The following is a 23,065-nucleotide window of genomic DNA, read 5'->3' on the forward strand; positions in this document are numbered from 1 at the left end:
ACCAGCCAAGGACCATTGTTGGACCCGGCCTCATGGCGTGGTCCTACCCCTCCCGCATGGCGGGCCCAGGACGACATCGGCCCTCCATCGAGCCACGGTCACCCCCCGGGCATGAACCTACACGAACTACCGACGAGAGCAACCACCCTGGCAAACCACAGCTCTCCCCCCCGGAACATGGCATACCCTGCATGCCCCACCACTGCCGGTCCGGCCACCACTCCGGAACACCCCTACTGGCCCGACTCCAGCTTGGGCCCAGCGCGTCCCAAGCACGCGGCCTCGCCCGACTCCATCTTGGGCCCATCACGTCCCGAGCACGTGGCCTCGGCACCGGCCAAGGCCCCAGCGAAGCCCCAACATCGAGGCACCAAGATCCCCCTGGGTGGTAGAGTGGCCCCTCGACGGATCTAAGAGGAGGGGAGTTTCGATGGCCCTCCAGCCGTCCCCGGACGCCTGGTATCAATCGCCCTCCGGCCTCCCTGGGCGCTGGCTCCACCCAAACGGCTGGGTGTCTGGACACCACCATCCCGGCCCCTCTGGCCCCCAGGCGCGAGGGTCTGGACATCAAAGGACCCCAGTCGTATATCTGGGCCAGCCCTGGAGTGGGACGCCAGTTGTATCCTGGAGTCAAGAGCCCTGCTGACGCTGTCGCGGCTGACCCCGAGAAGAACTCATTTCCCTGAAGCCTGAACCCATCTTTGGAGCCTGCTGGCGCTGCCGCGGTCCATCTTAGCTGAACCACCCATGGAGCCTGCTGGCGCTGCCGCGGTCCATCTTAACTGAACCATCTTTGGAGCCTGCTGGCGCTGCCGCGGCCCATCTTCACTGAACCATCTTTAGAGCCTGCTGGCGCTGCCGCGGCCCATCTTCGCCGAAACCACCTCGAGGCCTGCTGGCACTGGCGCGGCCCCCTCTCCGTTAAAGACCACCTGTCGAGTCCTGCTGGCGCTGCCGCGGCTCGACCTCTCGGAACCCCCCGGTGCGAGGATTGAGAGCTGTGCGCAGGGTATCCCTTCCTTCACCAGTACTGAGACTGTCCCGCTACCCTATCCCTTATTTACGAGACTTTTCAGATCCCTCGATCTGCCTGTACATATCGTTGAGAACAAGCAACCTTTATTCTTGATAAAGCCTAAGAACTTATCCTCTTGTGTGGTGTCCATTTGTAGTGGGTGGTTACTCTGCTGTACGATCCTAGGAGAGAACCCTCACCCAGGAGGCCTCTCGATAACGCTCGGCTACTTCTCGACAGAGGGGTGGATCTAGGGGGGGTCAGTCAGACATCTTCTGCCTCCCCCCGGGTTCGCCTTTCTAACATTGGTGGCAGCGGTGGGATCCGAGCCAACGCAGATCGTACAGAGAGTGATTTACCCGCTATCGATAAAAACACACTGCGATCATGACTACTCAAGAAACCAGACCGACTGCAGAATTCCAGGAAGAGAAAATAGAAGAGTACAGTCATAAGGAATTGAAACAATTCTGCAAAGACCTGGGCATCGCTACAACGGGCCTAAGCACCAAGGAAGACTTTAAATCGGCCCTGCAAACATGGGTGGAAGCCGGAGACACGCCACCCCAAAATGAAGATGACCCGGACCAGAACGGACGCCCGGAGACCGACGCGTCCCCAACAGGGGAAAGACCCGCAAACCTAGACATGGGCCTCTCCCACGAAGACGCCCGAGAACGAGTGAGGAACCGGCTCCTCGAACTGGAGCTAGCCCGACTCCGGCTAGACGGTGAAATACAGATGGCGGAAAGAAAAATAGCCCTCGAGCAACTACGGCTGGAAGGAGACCTGGAGGAGAAACGAAGACAAAGAGACCTCGAAGAAAAGAGACTCACGTTCGAGCATGAGCGTGGCTTAAAAGAACTAGAAATAAAGGCCAAAACGAGTGAGGCCAGCGCCTCCAGGGTCAAGACCTCGCCCCCTCCTGTGGACACGAAGGTGCACATACCCAAGGATGTCGTCAAAGAGTACTATAAGAACGACGACATCCAACAGTGGTTCAAAGCCTATGAAGTAGCCATGACCGCCCATCGAGTACCCCTCAAGGACTGGGGCGCCGGCCTGTGGGGGAAGTTCGTCAACGAAGGGAAGGATGCCCTGCTAGAGCTCCGCGATGCCGAGATGACCTCGTACGAACACATGAAAACCGCCCTCCTCACTCGCTACGGACTCACCCCCGAAATGTAACGGCAGCGATTCCGAGACTGTAAAAAAATCCCTGGTACCACATGGGTGAAATACGTGAACTTTTATAGCAGAGCCTTCGAGGGGTGAATAAAAGGCAGTCATGTCACCACCTACCAGCAGTTGGTCGACCTCATTATCTGGGAACATCTTTCCAACAACTGCTTCATCAAACTCGCTGTCGAGGCTGATAGATGGGTGAGCACCCGAGTCCCCCGGAGCCCGATGGGAGACTACGGCCGGGGATCCCCGGGGAACCACCGACCACGAGGCGGCGGAGGAGGCCAGAGCCGGGGCCGAGACGCCCCCACGGGGTCCTCCCCTACCTCCACTTCGCCGGCCCTGGGCCGAAGGGGGGGCCCCTCCAGCACGACCGGGGCCCCGCCCGAACGTTACTTGCCACAGATGCCAGCGGCCGGGTCACTATGCTAATGATCCCCTCTGCCCGATGAACCAGCGACCCGGCACCACCGGTCCTCCCAACCGCCAGATCGCGGCCGCCGCCCTGGGGGAAGAAAGAGGCGAGGAAGAAGACGACGACCCCGAGCCGGTCGAGTGGGAGCCCGCCGCTATGTCCTTGGTGTGCCTGGGCGAAAGAGACATGATCCCCCGAGCCCCGATTCCAGGCAACACACAAAAGTACCGCCAATGGGTCACCATCAATGGACGCCGGGCCGAAGCCCTCCGTGACACTGGAGCCAGCGTGACGGCGGTCCGCTGCCATTTGGTGACCCCTGAACAAATTTTGCCCAACGTCCTGTGCCCAGTACGGTCGGCGGACAACTCCGAGAGCTTGTGCCAGATGGCCCGTATCCCCTTCGAATGGGGAAGAGTGTCGGGCATGCTGAAGGTGACCGTCCGGGACGATGCGCCCGTGGACTGCCTCCTCGGGAACGACCTGGAAAGTTCCCCCTGGGCCCACATCAAGCGGAGAGAGCATCTGGGCATGCTAGGCCTTCCTGAGTGGGCCTGTGCGACCACTCGATCCATGACCGCCCGGGCCTCCACCCCGAACGAGGACACCCCGCCTGAAGAACCGGAGTGGCCCGCACCTCCGCCGCCCGCCATCCCCGAGATCGCCGGCCCTGAACCCAGGCCCCCGGGGCCCAACCACAAAGACCTCACCGAGCTCGGCCACCTTCCCGAACTAGCCCAATGGCGCCAAGAAAGTGGCCCCACCCACGAGCAGTTCCGACAGGAACAGAAAACGTGTCCCTCCCTCGAGGGAATTCGACAACAAGCCGCCACGCAAGCCGCCGGAGAACCATCGGGGTCCCACTGGGTCTATTGGGACCATTATCTCCTATACAGCGAGCAGAAGATTGCCGAACTAGGGGCCAGCCGAGTACTGGTGGTCCCCCTACGATTCAGAGACTTCCTCTTGAACCTGGCACACGACGTGCCCCTCGCCGGGCACCTGGGGCAGGACAAAACCTAAAGCCGCCTGGTGACCCATTTTTACTGGCCGAAAATGCGCAACGATGTAAGCAACCACTGCAGGACCTGTCCGACCTGTCAAGCCAGCGGGAAGAGCGGGGGGAAAGTCAAGGCCCCACTCCAGCCTTTTCCTGTGGTAACCACCCCCTTCGAGCGAGTGGGGATAGACATAGTGGGGCCCCTGGATCCCCACACCTCTCAGGGACACCGCTTCATCCTCGTTCTGGTGGACCATGCCACCCGCTATCCGGAAGCCATCCCCCTCCGAACCATCACGGCACCCGTGGTGGGCCGAGCGCTAATGGGGATCTTCTCCAGAGTCGGCTTCCCCCGAGAGGTCGTGAGCGATCGGGCACAAACTTTATATCTAAATATATGCGGTCCCTGTGGCAACAGTGCGGGGTCACATATAAATTCACCACCCCGTATCACCCCCAAGGAAATAGACTTGTAGAACGGTTTAACCGAACACTGAAGGGGATGATTAAGGGCTTGGAAGAGCCGTTACGACGCAGATGGGATGTCCTGCTGTCCTGCCTCCTGTTTGCCTATCGAGAGGTGCCCCAGAAGTCCCTGGGGTTCAGCCCCTTCCAACTGTTGTATGGGCATCCTGTCCGAGGTCCCCTCAGCCTGGTCAAAGAAGGCTGGGAAACGACTGTCCGAGAGGCTCCACCGGATGTCTACCGGTACCTCCTGACCCTCCGCAACCAGACTCGGAAGTTCCGGGAGCTTGCCGAGGCCAACCTGGAGGCCAGTCAGGAGGAGATGAAACGCTGGTATGACCAGAACGCCTCGTCCATCGAGCTCGAACCGGGACAGCAGGTCTGGGTCATGTCCCCAGTCGAACCTTGTGCCCTCCAGGACAAATGGACGGGGCCCTTCAAAGTGGTGGAGCGCAAGAGCCCCGTCACTTACTTGGTGGACATGGAGTCCCCCCAGAACCCCCTCCGCGTCCTGCACGCCAACCGGCTCAAGCCTCACTTTGCCCGCACTGAACTGAGCCTGCTGCTAGCTACAGATGAGGGAGCTGAAGACGACTCCGAGCCCCTCCCAGATCTCCTGAGCACCACCGAGAAGGACGGCTACGTCGAAGGGGTCACACTCTCCTCTACCCTGACCCCAGAACAGCACCAAGACTGCCGGAAACTGCTGGGGGAATTCGCAGACCTATTTTCCCTCACTCCCGGAGTCACCCGGTGGTGTGTCCACGATGTAGACACCGGGGATAGCCCGCCCGTACGACACCGGGCTTTTCAAGTTCCCGACCGAGTTCGGGCCTGCATTCAGTCCGAAGTTGCCAAGATGCTAGCTCTGGGGGTAGTCGAACCCTCAAACAGTCCCTAGGCCAGTCCCGTTGTCCTGGTCCCTAAAGCCGCCGCCCCCGGCGCACCCCTGGAGCTCCGGTTCTGTGTCGATTACCGGGACCGACGCCCATCCCATCCCCCGGGCAGATGAACTGATCGATCGCCTGGGGGCCGCCAAGTATCTCAGCACCTTCGACCTCACGGCCGGTTATTGGCAGATCGGCCTCACCCCTGGTGCCCAAGAGCGATCTGCCTTCTCGACCCCCGACGGCCACTTCCACTTCAAAGTAATGCCCTTTGGCATGAAAAATGCTCCGGCCACCTTCCAGAGACTAGTGAATCAAGTGCTACCGGGGCTAGAAGAGTTCAGTGCCGCATATCTGGACGATATTGCGGTATACAGCCTCCACTGGGACGAGCACCTGACACACTTCTGGGAGGTCCTGACGGCCCTCCGGCGGGCCGGACTGACAATAAAAGCCAGCAAGTGCCAGATAGGCCAGGGATCCGTGACCTATCTGGGGCACCAAGTAGTGGTCCTACCCCTCCCGCATGGCGGGCCCAGGACGACATCGGCCCTCCATCGAGCCACGGTCACCCTCGGGCACGACCCTACACGAACTACAGACGAGAGCAACCACCCTGGCAAACCACAGCTCTCCCCCCGGGAACATGGCGTACCCTGCACGCCCCACCACTGCCGGTCCGGCCACCACTCCGGAACACCCTTACTGGCCGACTCCAGCTTGGGCCCATCACGTCCCGAGCACGTGGCCTCGGCCCCGGCCAGCCCCGACATCGAGGCACCAAGATCCCCCCGGGTGGTAGAGTGGCCACTCGACGGATCTAAGAGGAGGGGAGTTTCGATGGCCCTCCAGCCGTCCCCAGACGCCTGGTATCAATCGCCCTCCGGCCTCCCTGGGCGCTGGCTCCACCCCCCTGCTGGGTGTCTGGACACCACCATCCCGGCCCCTCTGGCCCCCAGGCGCGAGGGTCCGGACATCAAAGGACCCCATTCCTATTTCTGGGCCAGCCCTGGAGTCGGACGCCAGTTTTATCCTGGAGTCAAGAGCCCTGCTGACGCTGTCGCGGCTGACCCCGAGAAGAACTCATTTCCCTGAAGCCTGAACCCATCTTTGGAGCCTGCTGCCGCTGCCGCGGTCCATCTTAGCTGAACCACCCTTGGAGCCTGCTGGCGCTGCCGCGGTCCATCTTAACTGAACCATCTTTGGAGCCTGCTGGCGCTGCCGCGGCCCATCCTCGCTGAACCATCTTTGGAGCCTGCTGGCGCTGCCGCGGCCCATCTTCGCCGAAACCACCTCGAGGCCTGCTGGCTCTGCCACGGCCCCCTCTCCGTTAAAGACCACCTGTCGAGTCCTGCTGGCGCTGCCGCGGCTCGACCTCTCGGAACCCCCCGGCTCGAGGATTGAGAGCTGTGCGCAGGGTATCCCTTCCTTCACCAGTACTGAGACTGTCCCGCTACCCTATCCCTTATTTACGAGACTTTTCAGATCCCTCGATCTGCCTGTACATATCGCTGAGAACAAGCAACCTTTATTCTTGATAAAGCCTAAGAACTTATCCTCTTGTGTGGTGTCCATTTGTAGTGGGTGGTTACTCTGCTGTACGATCCTAGGAGAGGACCCTCACCCAGGAGGCCTCTTGATAACGCTCGGCTACTTCTCGACGGAGGGGTGGATCTAGGGGGGGTCAGTCAGACATCTTCTGCCTCCCCCGGGTTCGCCTTTCTAACAACCATTTATGCACACCAGCAGCCAAGCACCATCAATGTACACCGCCAGTAACACAACATCCACACACATCACCAGCCAAGCACCATCCATGCACACCACCAGCCAAGCACCATCCATGCACACCACCAACCAAGTGCCATCCATGCACACCCCAGCCAAGCACCATCCATGCACACCACCAACCAAGGACCATCCATGCACACCACTAGCCAAGAACCATCCATGCACACCACCAGCCAAGGACCATCCATGCACACCACCAGCCAAGGACCATCCATGCACACCACCAGCCAAGCACCATCCATGCACACCACCAGCCAAGCACCATCCATGCACACCACCAGCCAAGCACCATCCATGCACACCACCAGCCAAGCACCATCCATGCACACCACCAGCCAAGCACCATTCATGCACACCACCAGCCAAGCGCCATCCATGCACACCACCAGCCAAGCACAATCCATGCACACAACAGGCCAAGCACCATCCATGCACACCACCAGCCAAGGACCATCCATGCACACCACCAACCAAGCGCCATCCATGCACACCACCAGCCAAGGACCATCCATACACACCACCAGACATGCACCATCCATGCACACCACCAGCCAAGCATGATCTATGCACACCACCAGCCAAGCACCATTCATGCACACCACCAGCCAAGCGCCATCCATGCACACCACCTGCCAAGCACCATCCATGCACACAACCAGCCAAGCACCATCCATGCACACCACCAGCCAAGGACCATTGTTGGACCCGGCCTCATGGCGTGGTCCTACCCCTCCCGCATGGCGGGCCCAGGACGACATCGGCCCTCCATCGAGCCACGGTCACCCCCCGGGCATGAACCTACACGAACTACCGACGAGAGCAACCACCCTGGCAAACCACAGCTCTCCCCCCCGGAACATGGCATACCCTGCATGCCCCACCACTGCCGGTCCGGCCACCACTCCGGAACACCCCTACTGGCCCGACTCCAGCTTGGGCCCAGCGCGTCCCAAGCACGCGGCCTCGCCCGACTCCATCTTGGGCCCATCACGTCCCGAGCACGTGGCCTCGGCACCGGCCAAGGCCCCAGCGAAGCCCCAACATCGAGGCACCAAGATCCCCCTGGGTGGTAGAGTGGCCCCTCGACGGATCTAAGAGGAGGGGAGTTTCGATGGCCCTCCAGCCGTCCCCGGACGCCTGGTATCAATCGCCCTCCGGCCTCCCTGGGCGCTGGCTCCACCCAAACGGCTGGGTGTCTGGACACCACCATCCCGGCCCCTCTGGCCCCCAGGCGCGAGGGTCTGGACATCAAAGGACCCCAGTCCTATATCTGGGCCAGCCCTGGAGTGGGACGCCAGTTGTATCCTGGAGTCAAGAGCCCTGCTGACGCTGTCGCGGCTGACCCCGAGAAGAACTCATTTCCCTGAAGCCTGAACCCATCTTTGGAGCCTGCTGGCGCTGCCGCGGTCCATCTTAGCTGAACCACCCATGGAGCCTGCTGGCGCTGCCGCGGTCCATCTTAACTGAACCATCTTTGGAGCCTGCTGGCACTGCCGTGGCCCATCTTCGCTGAACCATCTTTAGAGCCTGCTGGCGCTGCCGCGGCCCATCTTCGCCGAAACCACCTCGAGGCCTGCTGGCACTGGCGCGGCCCCCTCTCCGTTCAAGACCACCTGTCGAGTCCTGCTGGCGCTGCCGCGGCTCGACCTCTCGGAACCCCCCGGCTCGAGGATTGAGAGCTGTGCGCAGGGTATCCCTTCCTTCACCAGTACTGAGACTGTCCCGCTACCCTATCCCTTATTTACGAGACTTTTCAGATCCCTCGATCTGCCTGTACATATCGTTGAGAACAAGCAACCTTTATTCTTGATAAAGCCTAAGAACTTATCCTCTTGTGTGGTGTCCATTTGTAGTGGGTGGTTACTCTGCTGTACGATCCTAGGAGAGAACCCTCACCCAGGAGGCCTCTCGATAACGCTCGGCTACTTCTCGACAGAGGGGTGGATCTAGGGGGGGTCAGTCAGACATCTTCTGCCTCCCCCCGGGTTCGCCTTTCTAACATTGGTGGCAGCGGTGGGATCCGAGCCAACGCAGATCGTACAGAGAGTGATTTACCCGCTATCGATAAAAACACACTGCGATCATGACTACTCAAGAAACCAGACCGACTGCAGAATTCCAGGAAGAGAAAATAGAAGAGTACAGTCATAAGGAATTGAAACAATTCTGCAAAGACCTGGGCATCGCTACCACGGGCCTAAGCACCAAGGAAGACTTTAAATCGGCCCTGCAAACATGGGTGGAAGCCGGAGACACGCCACCCCAAAATGAAGATGACCCGGACCAGAACGGACGCCCGGAGACCGACGCGTCCCCAACAGGGGAAAGACCCGCAAACCTAGACATGGGCCTCTCCCACGAAGACGCCCTAGAACGAGAGAGGAACCGGCTCCACGAACTGGAGCTAGCCCGACTCCGGCTAGACGGAGAAATACAGATGGCGGAAAGAAAAATAGCCCTCGAGCAACTACGGCTGGAAGGAGACCTGGAGGAGAAACGAAGACAAAGAGACCTCGAAGAAAAGAGACTCACGTTCGAGCATGAGCGTGGCTTAAAAGAACTAGAAATAAAGGCCAAAACGAGTGAGGCCAGCGCCTCCGGGGGCAAGACCTCGCCCCCTCCTGTGGACACGAAGGTGCACATACCCAAGGATGTCGTCAAAGAGTACTATAAGAACGACGACATCCAACAGTGGTTCAAAGCCTATGAAGTAGCCATGACCGCCCATCGAGTACCCCTCAAGGACTGGGGCGCCGGCCTGTGGGGGAAGTTCGTCAACGAAGGGAAGGATGCCCTGCTAGAGCTCCGCGATGCCGAGATGACCTCGTACGAACACATGAAAACCGCCCTCCTCACTCGCTACGGACTCACCCCCGAAATGTAACGGCAGCGATTCCGAGACTGTAAAAAAATCCCTGGTACCACATGGGTGAAATACGTGAACTTTTATAGCAGAGCCTTCGAGGGGTGAATAAAAGGCAGTCATGTCACCACCTACCAGCAGTTGGTCGACCTCATTATCTGGGAACATCTTTCCAACAACTGCTTCATCAAACTCGCTGTCGAGGCTGATAGATGGGTGAGCACCCGAGTCCCCCGGAGCCCGATGGGAGCCTACGGCCGGGGATCCCCGGGGAACCACCGACCACGAGGCGGCGGAGGAGGCCAGAGCCGGGGCCGAGACGCCCCCACGGGGTCCTCCCCTACCTCCACTTCGCCGGCCCTGGGCCGAAGGGGGGCCCCTCCAGCACGACCGGGGCCCCGCCCGAACGTTACTTGCCACAGATGCCAGCGGCCGGGTCACTATGCTAATGATCCCCTCTGCCCGATGAACCAGCGACCCGGCACCACCGGTCCTCCCAACCGCCAGATCGCGGCCGCCGCCCTGGGGGAAGAAAGAGGCGAGGAAGAAGACGACGACCCCGAGCCGGTCGAGTGGGAGCCCGCCGCTATGTCCTTGGTGTGCCTGGGCGAAAGAGACATGATCCCCCGAGCCCCGATTCCAGGCAACACACAAAAGTACCGCCAATGGGTCACCATCAATGGACGCCGGGCCGAAGCCCTCCGTGACACTGGAGCCAGCGTGACGGCGGTCCGCTGCCATTTGGTGACCCCTGAACAAATTTTGCCCAACGTCCTGTGCCCAGTACGGTCGGCGGACAACTCCGAGAGCTTGTGCCAGATGGCCCGTATCCCCTTCGAATGGGGAAGAGTGTCGGGCATGCTGAAGGTGACCGTCCGGGACGATGCGCCCGTGGACTGCCTCCTCGGGAACGACCTGGAAAGTTCCCCCTGGGCCCACATCAAGCGGAGAGAGCATCTGGGCATGCTAGGCCTTCCTGAGTGGGCCTGTGCGACCACTCAATCCATGACCGCCCGGGCCTCCACCCCGAACGAGGACACCCCGCCTGAAGAACCGGAGTGGCCCGCACCTCCGCCGCCCGCCATCCCCGAGATCGCCGGCCCTGAACCCAGGCCCCCGGGGCCCAACCACGAAGACCTCACCGAGCTCGGCCACCTTCCCGAACTAGCCCAATGGCGCCAAGAAAGTGGCCCCACCCGCGAGCAGTTCCGACAGGAACAGAAAACGTGTCCCTCCCTCGAGGGAATTCGACAACAAGCCGCCACGCAAGCCGCCGGAGAACCATCGGGGTCCCACTGGGTCTATTGGGACCATTATCTCCTATACAGCGAGCAGAAGATTGCCGAACTAGGGGCCAGCCGAGTACTGGTGGTCCCCCTACGATTCAGAGACTTCCTCTTGAACCTGGCACACGACGTGCCCCTCGCCGGGCACCTGGGGCAGGACAAAACCTAAAGCCGCCTGGTGACCCATTTTTACTGGCCGAAAATGCGCAACGATGTAAGCAACCACTGCAGGACCTGTCCGACCTGTCAAGCCAGCGGGAAGAGCGGGGGGAAAGTCAAGGCCCCACTCCAGCCTTTTCCTGTGGTAACCACCCCCTTCGAGCGAGTGAGGATAGACATAGTGGGGCCCCTGGACCCCCACACCTCTCAGGGACACCGCTTCATCCTCGTTCTGGTGGACCATGCCACCCGCTATCCGGAAGCCATCCCCCTCCGAACCATCACGGCACCCGTGGTGGGCCGAGCGCTAATGGGGATCTTCTCCAGAGTCGGCTTCCCCCGAGAGGTCGTGAGCGATCGGGCACAAACTTTATATCTAAATATATGCGGTCCCTGTGGCAACAGTGCGGGGTCACATATAAATTCACCACCCCGTATCACCCCCAAGGAAATAGACTTGTAGAACGGTTTAACCGAACACTGAAGGGGATGATTAAGGGCTTGGAAGAGCCGTTACGACGCAGATGGGATGTCCTGCTGTCCTGCCTCCTGTTTGCCTATCGAGAGGTGCCCCAGAAGTCCCTGGGGTTCAGCCCCTTCCAACTGTTGTATGGGCATCCTGTCCGAGGTCCCCTCAGCCTGGTCAAAGAAGGCTGGGAAACGACTGTCCGAGAGGCTCCACCGGATGTCTACCGGTACCTCCTGACCCTCCGCAACCAGACTCGGAAGTTCCGGGAGCTTGCCGAGGCCAACCTGGAGGCCAGTCAGGAGGAGATGAAACGCTGGTATGACCAGAACGCCTCGTCCATCGAGCTCGAACCGGGACAGCAGGTCTGGGTCATGTCCCCGGTCGAACCTTGTGCCCTCCAGGACAAATGGACGGGGCCCTTCAAAGTGGTGGAGCGCAAGAGCCCCGTCACTTACTTGGTGGACATGGAGTCCCCCCAGAACCCCCTCCGCGTCCTGCACGCCAACCGGCTCAAGCCTCACTTTGCCCGCACTGAACTGAGCCTGCTGCTAGCTACAGATGAGGGAGCTGAAGACGACTCCGAGCCCCTCCCAGATCTCCTGAGCACCACCGAGAAGGACGGCTACGTCGAAGGGGTCACACTCTCCTCTACCCTGACCCCAGAACAGCACCAAGACTGCCGGAAACTGCTGGGGGAATTCGCAGACCTATTTTCCCTCACTCCCGGAGTCACCCGGTGGTGTGTCCACGATGTAGACACCGGGGATAGCCTGCCCGTACGACACCGGGCTTTTCAAGTTCCCGACCGAGTTCGGGCCTGCATTCAGTCCGAAGTTGCCAAGATGCTAGCTCTGGGGGTAGTCGAACCCTCAAACAGTCCCTAGGCCAGTCCCGTTGTCCTGGTCCCTAAAACCGCCGCCCCCGGCGCACCCCTGGAGCTCCGGTTCTGTGTCGATTACCGGGACCGACGCCCATCCCATCCCCCGGGCAGATGAACTGATCGATCGCCTGTGGGCCGCCAAGTATCTCAGCACCTTCGACCTCACGGCCGGTTATTGGCAGATCGGCCTCACCCCTGGTGCCCAAGAGCGATCTGCCTTCTCGACCCCCGACGGCCACTTCCACTTCAAAGTAATGCCCTTTGGCATGAAAAATGCTCCGGCCACCTTCCAGAGACTAGTGAATCAAGTGCTACCGGGGCTAGAAGAGTTCAGTGCCGCATATCTGGACGATATTGCGGTATACAGCCTCCACTGGGACGAGCACCTGACACACTTCTGGGAGGTCCTGACGGCCCTCCGGCGGGCCGGACTGACAATAAAAGCCAGCAAGTGCCAGATAGGCCAGGGATCCGTGACCTATCTGGGGCACCAAGTAGTGGTCCTACCCCTCCCGCATGGCGGGCCCAGGACGACATCGGCCCTCCATCGAGCCACGGTCACCCTCGGGCACGACCCTACACGAACTACAGACGAGAGCAACCACCCTGGCAAACCACAGCTCTCCCCCCGGGAACATGGCGTACCCTGCACGCCCCACCACTGCCGGTCCGGCCACCACTCCGGAACACCCTTACTGGCCGACTCCAGCTTGGGCCCAGCGCGTCCCAAGCACGCGGCCTCGCCCGACTCCATCTTGGGCCCATCACGTCCCGAGCACGTGGCCTCGGCCCCGGCCAGCCCCGACATCGAGGCACCAAGATCCCCCCGGGTGGTAGAGTGGCCACTCGACGGATCTAAGAGGAGGGGAGTTTCGATGGCCCTCCAGCCGTCCCCAGACGCCTGGTATCAATCGCCCTCCGGCCTCCCTGGGCGCTGGCTCCACCCCCCTGCTGGGTGTCTGGACACCACCATCCCGGCCCCTCTGGCCCCCAGGCGCGAGGGTCCGGACATCAAAGGACCCCAGTCCTATTTCTGGGCCAGCCCTGGAGTCGGACGCCAGTTTTATCCTGGAGTCAAGAGCCCTGCTGACGCTGTCGCGGCTGACCCCGAGAAGAACTCATTTCCCTGAAGCCTGAACCCATCTTTGGAGCCTGCTGCCGCTGCCGCGGTCCATCTTAGCTGAACCACCCTTGGAGCCTGCTGGCGCTGCCGCGGTCCATCTTAACTGAACCATCTTTGGAGCCTGCTGGCGCTGCCGCGGCCCATCCTCGCTGAACCATCTTTGGAGCCTGCTGGCGCTGCCGCGGCCCATCTTTGCCGAAACCACCTCGAGGCCTGCTGGCGCTGCCATGGCCCCCTCTCCGTTAAAGACCACCTGTCGAGTCCTGCTGGCGCTGCCGCGGCTCGACCTCTCGGAACCCCCCGGCTCGAGGATTGAGAGCTGTGCGCAGGGTATCCCTTCCTTCACCGGTACTGAGACTGTCCCGCTACCCTATCCCTTATTTACGAGACTTTTCAGATCCCTCGATCTGCCTGTACATATCGCTGAGAACAAGCAACCTTTATTCTTGATAAAGCCTAAGAACTTATCCTCTTGTGTGGTGTCCATTTGTAGTGGGTGGTTACTCTGCTGTACGATCCTAGGAGAGGACCCTCACCCAGGAGGCCTCTTGATAACGCTCGGCTACTTCTCGACGGAGGGGTGGATCTAGGGGGGGTCAGTCAGACATCTTCTGCCTCCCCCGGGTTCGCCTTTCTAACAACCATTTATGCACACCAGCAGCCAAGCACCATCAATGTACACCGCCAGTAACACAACATCCACACACATCACCAGCCAAGCACCATCCATGCACACCACCAGCCAAGCACCATCCATGCACACCACCAACCAAGTGCCATCCATGCACACCCCAGCCAAGCACCATCCATGCACACCACCAACCAAGGACCATCAATGCACACCACTAGCCAAGAACCATCCATGCACACCACCAGCCAAGGACCATCCATGCACACCACCAGCCAAGCACCATCCATGCACACCACCAACCAAGGACCATCCATGCACACCACCAGCCAAGGACCATCCATGCACACCACCAGCCAAGCACCATCCATGCACACCACCAGCCAAGCACCATCCATGCACACCACCAGCCAAGCACCATCCATGCACACCACCAGCCAAGCGACAGCCCACACCTACCACTAGCAAAGCGAATGTCCACACACAAATCGCAAGACATGGTCCAGCCATGCTGACCGATAGCCAAGCACTAATCCACACACACCACCAGCAAAATGCAGGTTCACACACAGTCAGCCAAATGCCAGCAAAAACGGACCATCAGCCGCACTCCAGTTCACACACACTGAAGATAAGGTCTCGAGGTTTTCTGCAGATTAGCCTAAAAATATCGCTGATCTGCCCCCAAGAGGGTGGTGGGGGCGGTGGGGGGGGGTGCAGGAATAGCACAAATGTGTTCACAAAAAAGATGATAAACCCTGCCTAAGCCCATAAACATTTCTCTGGTTCATAGTGGGCTTTCTGCCCTCCAGTGAGCAGATATGGGGCTATTGCCTCTTTAGTAGAGGGGGCATTTGCATAGCAGCCATCTTTAATAAAAAAAATCCTGGTGTCTAATAGGAATACTGCCTCCAGGGAGAAATCAAAGGCAATTACCCCCATCTGCCCCTTCAAGGCGGGCAGAAAGACTGTCCCATTTTTTTGTTCGGAGGTGGGGTCATTGGCACACATATTGAAAACAAGAAATCCCTGGGGCCTAGTGGGCTTTCTGCCACCCTGGGGTCAGATCGTGGGCTAGTACCCTCAATTGAACCTGAGGAGCGGCAGAAAGACTTCTATGTTTACAATTGTGAATGGGGCATGGCTTTGCCCATTGTGGGTAGCTACAATCCCTTTTTTTCAACAAAAATGAAATCCCTGGTGTCTGTTGGACTCACCCCCCCCACCCCCCGGGGGCAGATCAGTGGTAATAAAGACAGAAAGACTGTTTTGGGGTGTAGAGATATTAGCATGCCTATTCTGGGAAGCCCCGACTTCTCTTTCAGAGAGGAAAAAAAATCCCTGGCGTCTAGTGGCCTTTCTGCCCCCCAGGGTGAGGGGAGTAGAAAGACTGATTATTTTTAGACAGCTGGGGGCAGTATAATGCCCATTTAGGGCAGCCCCTACCACTATGTTTAAAAATAAAATCCCTGTTGTACACTGTACTTTTGAACCCCCCCCCACCTTCCTGTGGGGGGGGGGAGGGGCTGAAGGACTGAATATGGACAAATTCTTATGAGGGAACAAAGGCCCTTGTCCAAGGGGCCGCTCCCCCTCCCTGGTGTCTATTGGTAGATCCCTGCTTAGGGATCGCCCTCCTGGGGCGATCCCCAAGCAGAGATCCACTAGATTCTCCCCTTTCCAATGAAACTGCTCCTGCCTGCCTACGTGCTCGGTGGACTGAGATAGCCCCAGGGGTATGTAGGCAGTGAAAGTGAAATGAAGCTTTCAGCTTATTTCACTTTCACTGTAGTGACGTCAGCAAGCCATGCACGCTGCTCGTCAGTACACTGAAATAAAAGTGCCTCGGGCAGCTGGGAAAGCTCTTCACCAGTTCCCAAGGCTGGAAAAAAAATAAGGAAATTCCTCTGCTGTTTCCAGCTGAGGGATTTCGAAATAGTGGGCCTTGGACGCAACAGTTACATCCTTAGCACCGGAGCGCCACAACCTTGGACGCTACCAGTACGTCCAAAGAGTGAAAGAAGTTAGTAGATCTTGCTCTGCCAGTGATGTAACTGGCAATGCTTCCCAACCAGGATGTGTTCTACATATGTCGCATATATTATGTCATTGATGTTCCCTGCAACCTGTATCGCTCAAAGCGTTTCCTCTTTGTTGATGTTTTACAAGAATAAAAAAACGCAATCAAATATTTATGAGATAATGAGATGCAAACATACCTCCACCCTGCACATCCTGGGACTAGACTGCCGGAAAGAGATCGATGGGAAGGTGAGAAAAACACTGAAACAGGGCCTGAAAGAGCAAATTCATAAAAATAGTTAGGAGAAGATAGATGGAAATTAGAAATGACAAAAGGGGCAAGCAAGAGAAGGAAATAAACTCACTAGCCCTGTGATTTTTACAGAGCAAAAAATTAAAAAAAATGTTTTAAAAGTTTGGATAACAATGAAAAAAACCACAATTTACAACCCATAGAAACTGAAAACAGAAAAGCCAATGATTCTTATTTTCAATGCGCATTTTTAGAGAAGACTTGTTGCATGCATGGGAGGATTAAAAATGAGATCTAGTGTGTCATGACGGTGCACCAGGTGTGGTTTTCCGTAGTCAGGCATCCCAATGGGGTCTGGATAATGCAGTCTTTTTATAACTGTGTTTAACGTGGATGCTGATAAAGCTAGGAATGAAATGCATAATAGTTGAGACTTTCTGAATCTTTAAACTTAGGAACATCTAAATTCTGAGCATGCATACAACACATAATGTGAAGTGTGCATTTGGATGAGAACAAACAGATAGCAGGCAAGAAAAGAAGTGGAGAAGAGCTAAAGGGAAAGGGAGGGAAAGAAACTCAATGGTTGTGGCACTCTTTCTGTTAACCTTAGAACCCTCACATTCAGCATATGCTGCTCGGAAGACATTTGGGAAACTGAAATCATAGCCGGAGACCTAAAAATTAAGCTGTATGCGGACAACATACTCTCCAGAACGTTCGCTGCCAGCACCGACGTTCACTATATCAGACTGTACAGCACTTTTTCAGGTACATAATGAACTGGACCATAAGTGAAGTCTTACCCTTGTTAATGTTAATGTTAATGTTATGGGTGTCTTATATAGCGCTCGGCTACTCCAAGGAGTGTCCCGGCGCTTTCTAACCCACAGCAAAACTACAAGGAAACAGAAAAGAGGGCGAAGAAAAAAAAGATCAATCATTGTCCATAGAGCCACGTTTTCAGACCTTTCCTAAAGGCCAACAGGTTGCAAGTACAGCGGAGCAACGGGGGAGGGTATTCCATAGCTGAGGAGCCAGATGTTTGAAAGAACGTCCCCCAACCCTTGCTTTCCTAACAGCAGGGACAATAGCCAAACCAAGAGATTCCGATCTTAGGGATCTTGTGGGTTTGTAGAAGGCAAGGCGTTTCTGGATATATTCAGCTCCGACCGCATGAAGTGCCTTATGCGCAAGTGTGAGTGCCTTAAAAACAATCCGCTTGCTAACAGGGAGCCAATGTAGGGAAAGAAGCAGGTCAGAGGCTTTCGCACAACGAGGTAGGCCAGAAATCGCCTGTGCCGCCGAGTTTTGGACTACCTGAAGCTTTTGTAATAGATAGTCCGGAAGACCCAAATATAAAACATTTGAGTAATCAAGCCTGGAGCAGATGAGAGCCTGGACCGTCGTCTTCCTATGCGCCAAAGGGAGCAAGGGAAGAAACTTGCGCAACATTTTAAGAAGACCATAACAGTTGCCGGTCAGGCCTAGAATCTGGGGCTTAAGATATAGGCTGTTATCAATTTTGACCCCAAGATTCTTGGCAACCAGGGAGGAGGACGAGGGTGGGAACATGTTCACAGGCCACCAATCCTGCCAGCTGGGGTCAGCCTGACACCCAAAGAAGAGCTCCTCAGATTTATCAGGGTTGCACTTGAGGCTGTTCAGCTGAAATCAGTCAAAAACAGCCCCAAGGCACCCGCGGATGCTCTCTCCGTTGAACTCCGCCCCCCTTCCACAAGTGAAAAGGAGCTGGGTGTCATCGGCGTATGACATGATCTGAGCCCCAAAAGACTCCGCCAGCACCGCCAGAGGGGTCATGAAGATATTAAACAGAGTCGGGCTAAGCACCGACCCCTGTGGGACTCCGACCTCCAAAGGCGGCACTTCGGCAGAGTGAGGGGGGGCCCAGACCATCTGCCGGCGACCAGCTAAATAAGATCTAAACCAGCTCAACACCGTCCCTCTAAGACCGATCTCATGAAGTCTGCTGAGGAGAGCCTCATGAGGGACGGTGTCGAAAGGCGCCAACAGATGTAACATTACTAGCATGGCTCTTCCACCTGAATCCAGCACTTCCTTAATGGCTTCATTAACCTCCAGAAGTGCAGTCTCGGTGCTTAGATTGGATCGAAAGCCCGACTGGGTGGAGTGCAACAAGCCATGGGTTTCAAGAAAAGGTGAGAGCACAGAGTGAACATGCTTTTCCACTATCTTTGCAAGAGCAGGCAGAAGGGAAATTGGCCTGTAATTGGCATGATTTTCAGGGTCAAGACCAGGTTTTTTAAGGAGTGCAACAACCATGGCTCGTTTCCAGACCATAGGGACAACACCACTCGTCAATGACAGATTAAGGATCGGATTGATCAGAGGGTTCAAAACCTCCGCAGCCCTAGCCAAGAAGGAAGCAGGGCAGGGGTCCAAGGGGGAAGCTGACTTAAGTTTAGAGAGGAGGTCCTGAGAGATGGATTCAGAGATCGCTGGGAACTCCGATAGAAAAGGACCAGTTTCGTCTGTCAAGATCAGCTGATCCCTTGGGATGGCATCAGCGCAAGGGTTCAAGGAGGAGAAGGAATCTTGAATTCGCTTTATTTTAGTAGTAAAAAAATTCGCTAATGAAACCACCCATGGTTCAGAAAAGTCATGCTGCGATACACTAGCCTTAGGGGTGACAAACTCCTTAACAATGGTAAAAATTTCTCTACAGGAACTTGACGCCGTCTCAACTCTAACTTAGAAATAGTTCTTTTTTTTGGCCAGGATGTCCGCATGATAAGCCTTTAAGGTGGCCCTATAGGCGGCCTTGGCCTCCGGATCATACTGCTGGCGCCAAAGCCTCTCAGCAGCCTTGAAATTTCGCCGGGACAAAGCAAGAGACTCCGTAAACCAAGGCGCTGAAATCCGTCTTGTAGATGTCCGGTGCGCAAAAGGCGGGGCAAGTTCGTCTAACCGCTCTACTAGCCACTTCTGTAACACATCAAGATCACTCTCTAAGTCACCTGATAGGGAACAGGGATGCTCCAGACAAGCCTGAGCGACAATCTCAGGGGTAACCAGATGATGGGCCCGCCTGGGGTGCCTAAGATGATTAGATTTTCCGCCAGGTAATTTGCTAGTTCCCTGAATCTGAGAGCAAATCAGATAATGGTCCGACCAGAGGACTGGGGCGGGACTAGCCATAACAAGAGGAAAGGTGGAAAATACCTGATCAAGAGTGTGGCCCTTGTTATGGGTCGGAACAGACAGATAGGGAATAAGGCCCAGGGGGGGCGGTGATGTCATTGACTTTAATTGCATCGCCGTCCGACCGGACGTCCATGTGTATGTTAAAATCCACAAGCACAATACAATGTTCAGTTTTTAAGCAGAGTGCCGCGGTTGACTCCTGCAGCTCCTCGTAAAAAGATCCACGCAGACCAGGTGGTCTGTAAACCAGGAGCCCAGAGAAGGATTGATGGGCAGATAGGGCAATAGAAAAAGCCAAGGATTCATAGCCAGAGATGGACGCCATAGGGACAACCACACATGGGGTAGATCTTAAAACCACAATCGCGACCCCTCCACCCCTCCCGATAGGTCTATCATGTCTGTGAATAACATAATCAGGAGGAATAGCAGTTGCAATGTCAGGGTTAGAGGACACCCCTAGCCATGTTTCAGTGAGCATAAGGCATACCGGTTTTTCGACCGTTAGCAGTTCATAAATATCAAGAGCATGTCTGCTCAGGGAGCGAGTATTGAGTAAAAGGTATTTATAATTGACAGAGGTCCTAGGGCTAGAGGTCCCGTGCACCGGAAGGGTGCAAGGAAACCATCCACAACCAGGACACTGGCATTTACCTCTATACCTCGCCGGAAAGACCATCTGACATGTGGTCGTATATTTCCTAAATGTCAAGAGCTCAGCCGCTGAATATGTAATCCTACAACCCGCAACACATCCCACCCCGTCCGCCTCCGTGACGCGGACGGGCGCAGACGGGCAGGACTCTGGCATGACTCCGGTGTGAGTCCGGCGCGTCCGCAAGACGCGTCCGCTACGCGGAGAGTGGACGTCAGTTTATATAGTAAACTAGAGCGCGTCACAGCGCTTACCACCCCCAAGATGGCCGCCGCGTTTCCCTTCGTCTACTCGGGACCAATCTCCCAGCGTCTATGCTCAGCTGAGAGTGGCCCGAGTAGCGGAGGAGGGGGGAGAAGCTTCGAAGTAAGTTTAAAAGTGCCCCAGAGTCCAAGGTAAAATACACTGCCTTTTCGATCAAGCAGGGTACAGGGTACAATCAGTACGCTAAAATGAAGCAAGATAAGGGATAGTGCAAGAACCTCCCGGCTTCCGCCTCAGGAGGGAGAAAAATGCTCAGGCTAGAACAGGCGCCGAGGCATGAGAAACCCTTATATAGTAAACTAGAGCGCGTCACAGCGCTTACCACCCCCAAGATGGCCGCCGCGTTTCCCTTCGTCTACTCGGGACCAATCTCCCAGCGTCTATGCTCAGCTGAGAGTGGCCCGAGTAGCGGAGGAGGGGGGAGAAGCTTCGAAGAAAGTTTAAAAGTGCCCCAGAGTCCAAGGTAAAATACACTGCCTTTTCGAACAAGCAGGGTACAGGGTACAATCAGTACGCTAAAATGAAGCAAGATAAGGGATAGTGCAAGAACCTCCCGGCTTCCGCCTCAGGAGGGAGAAAAATGCTCAGGCTAGAACAGGCGCCGAGGCATGAGAAACCCTTATATAGTAAACTAGAGCGCGTCACAGCGCTTACCACCCCCAAGATGGCCGCCGCGTTTCCCTTCGTCTACTCGGGACCAATCTCCCAGCGTCTATGCTCAGCTGAGAGTGGCCCGAGTAGTGGAGGAGGGGGGAGAAGCTTCGAAGTAAGTTTAAAAGTGCCCCAGAGTCCAAGGTAAAATACACTGCCTTTTCGATCAAGCAGGGTACAGGGTACAATCGGTACGCTAAAATGAAGCAAGATAAGGGATAGTGCAAGAACCTCCCGGCTTCCGCCTCAGGAGGGAGAAAAATGCTCAGGCTAGAACCCTTGATGGTCTATACCACGAGGGAAGCCTTCCGTGCACATCCATTTTGGTAAATCGCCACCAAGATGAAATATTACGAGTATTGATTATTGAGTATTGATTCCTACCGATTTTCCAATGATGATCAAAGACAATATGACTGCACTGACTTATCAAATGCACAGGGGTTTTACTAAATGGATAAAACAGCATTTGTCGCTGTGGGGACGAGTCCAAACTATGAACATAGTATAGCCCAAGGTTTAACTACATTTTCAGCATGCTGCCTATACTGGTCCTGGCATCAGAACTATGCCTAATAGACGCAGCCATTAAAACATAATTCTGGCAAGGTGAGACATGCGGACTGGCCATGTCCAAACTCCAAGCCGCTACTTCAGGCGGACTGAGACTTCCAAAGATGGAAATATATCATATGGCCCATCAGCTCTCACAGGAAGCATATCATTCTGCCACAGATCCGGAACGCACCAATTGGGTACGACTGAAACAACAACTGTGGGTGGGCACGGGGACCGCAGATGATATATCTGCATCATCCCTCACAGATACCTCAAACAGAACTGCTTTGTGGGCCCAGTGCTGCAGAAGCGATGAAGGGGGGAAATCTTTGCCACCATGTACTCCGCCTTTGGTGGGGGTGCTGGTTTGTATCCTTCCTTCCCTGTTTCTCTCACAGATGAAGATCATTGAACCAGAAGGTCACTATGTGATATTAGCAGTTAAACTGGATGGTAAAGACATAGCCTTAGTGAACAGTTATGTCCCCAATGTGGGCCAAACTATCATTCCTATTCTCCCCAACCTTTCTTGTCACAAAAATACATTATTACTCTATGTTACTTGGAGGAGATTTTAACTGCATGGCTGATGTCACTTTAGATAGATCAAACCCCCACTGCCCACATCCCCACTACATAAAACTGCCCACGCATTTCGATGTTGGATAAACAATTGAGGATTTGTTGATACCTTGAGACCTTAACTCCGGAGGGCAGCTTCGATTTTTATTACTTGGGTATGCACAAGCTAGCAGTACACTTAAATACTTTCTTATGCTCGGCTAGCGTACATACGAGAGCTAGAAGGGTCGAATGTCTGCCGAAAAATACTGTGACCACCACCCGTTATTACGGATTCTGGTCTGAGCGTTGTCCAGACCCCGCACTGCGACATGGAAGCTCAATACTGCGAAGCTGATGACCTAGTCTTCAGATCTACCCTAGGGAAAGTGAACAGTAATTACTTATGGAGAATACAGGTAAGACTTCCACACTAGCGGAGTGGGAGGCATTCAAACTAGTGGTACGTGGTCACAGCATCTCAGCAGTAGTAGGTACTCGGTCCCAGCTTCATACTGAGATCAAACACTTGGAGCACCTCTTAATAAAACTGTATCTACCGACGGAGGGAGCACAGGTGCTGCATGACACACTGAGAGCAGAAAGGGAAAAACTCCTCAAACTAAAGACCGATACCACACAGGGTTGCCCACTGTCCCCAGTGCCATTTGCCTTGACTGTTGAAACTCTGGCCCTCATACTCTACACCACCCATCATTATCGAGGAACAGTGATTGACGAACACCCCA

General features: G+C 56.0%; 1 protein-coding gene across 1 annotated transcript in view; it reads right to left on the bottom strand.

Annotated features, from left to right (window-relative positions):
- The window catches only part of LOC144806400 (uncharacterized), a 55,320-nt gene that overhangs the window by 23,338 nt on the left and 8,917 nt on the right, over positions 1 to 23,065 (bottom strand). The window contains exon 2 of the mRNA XM_078672760.1: positions 16,386 to 16,461. The gene's annotated coding sequence lies outside the window, so the exon portion shown is untranslated. The remainder of the gene's footprint in view (positions 1 to 16,385; positions 16,462 to 23,065) is intronic.

Source organism: Lissotriton helveticus (assembly GCF_964261635.1).
Source record: "Lissotriton helveticus chromosome 1_1 unlocalized genomic scaffold, aLisHel1.1 SUPER_1_unloc_7, whole genome shotgun sequence".
Taxonomy (NCBI): domain Eukaryota; kingdom Metazoa; phylum Chordata; class Amphibia; order Caudata; family Salamandridae; genus Lissotriton; species Lissotriton helveticus.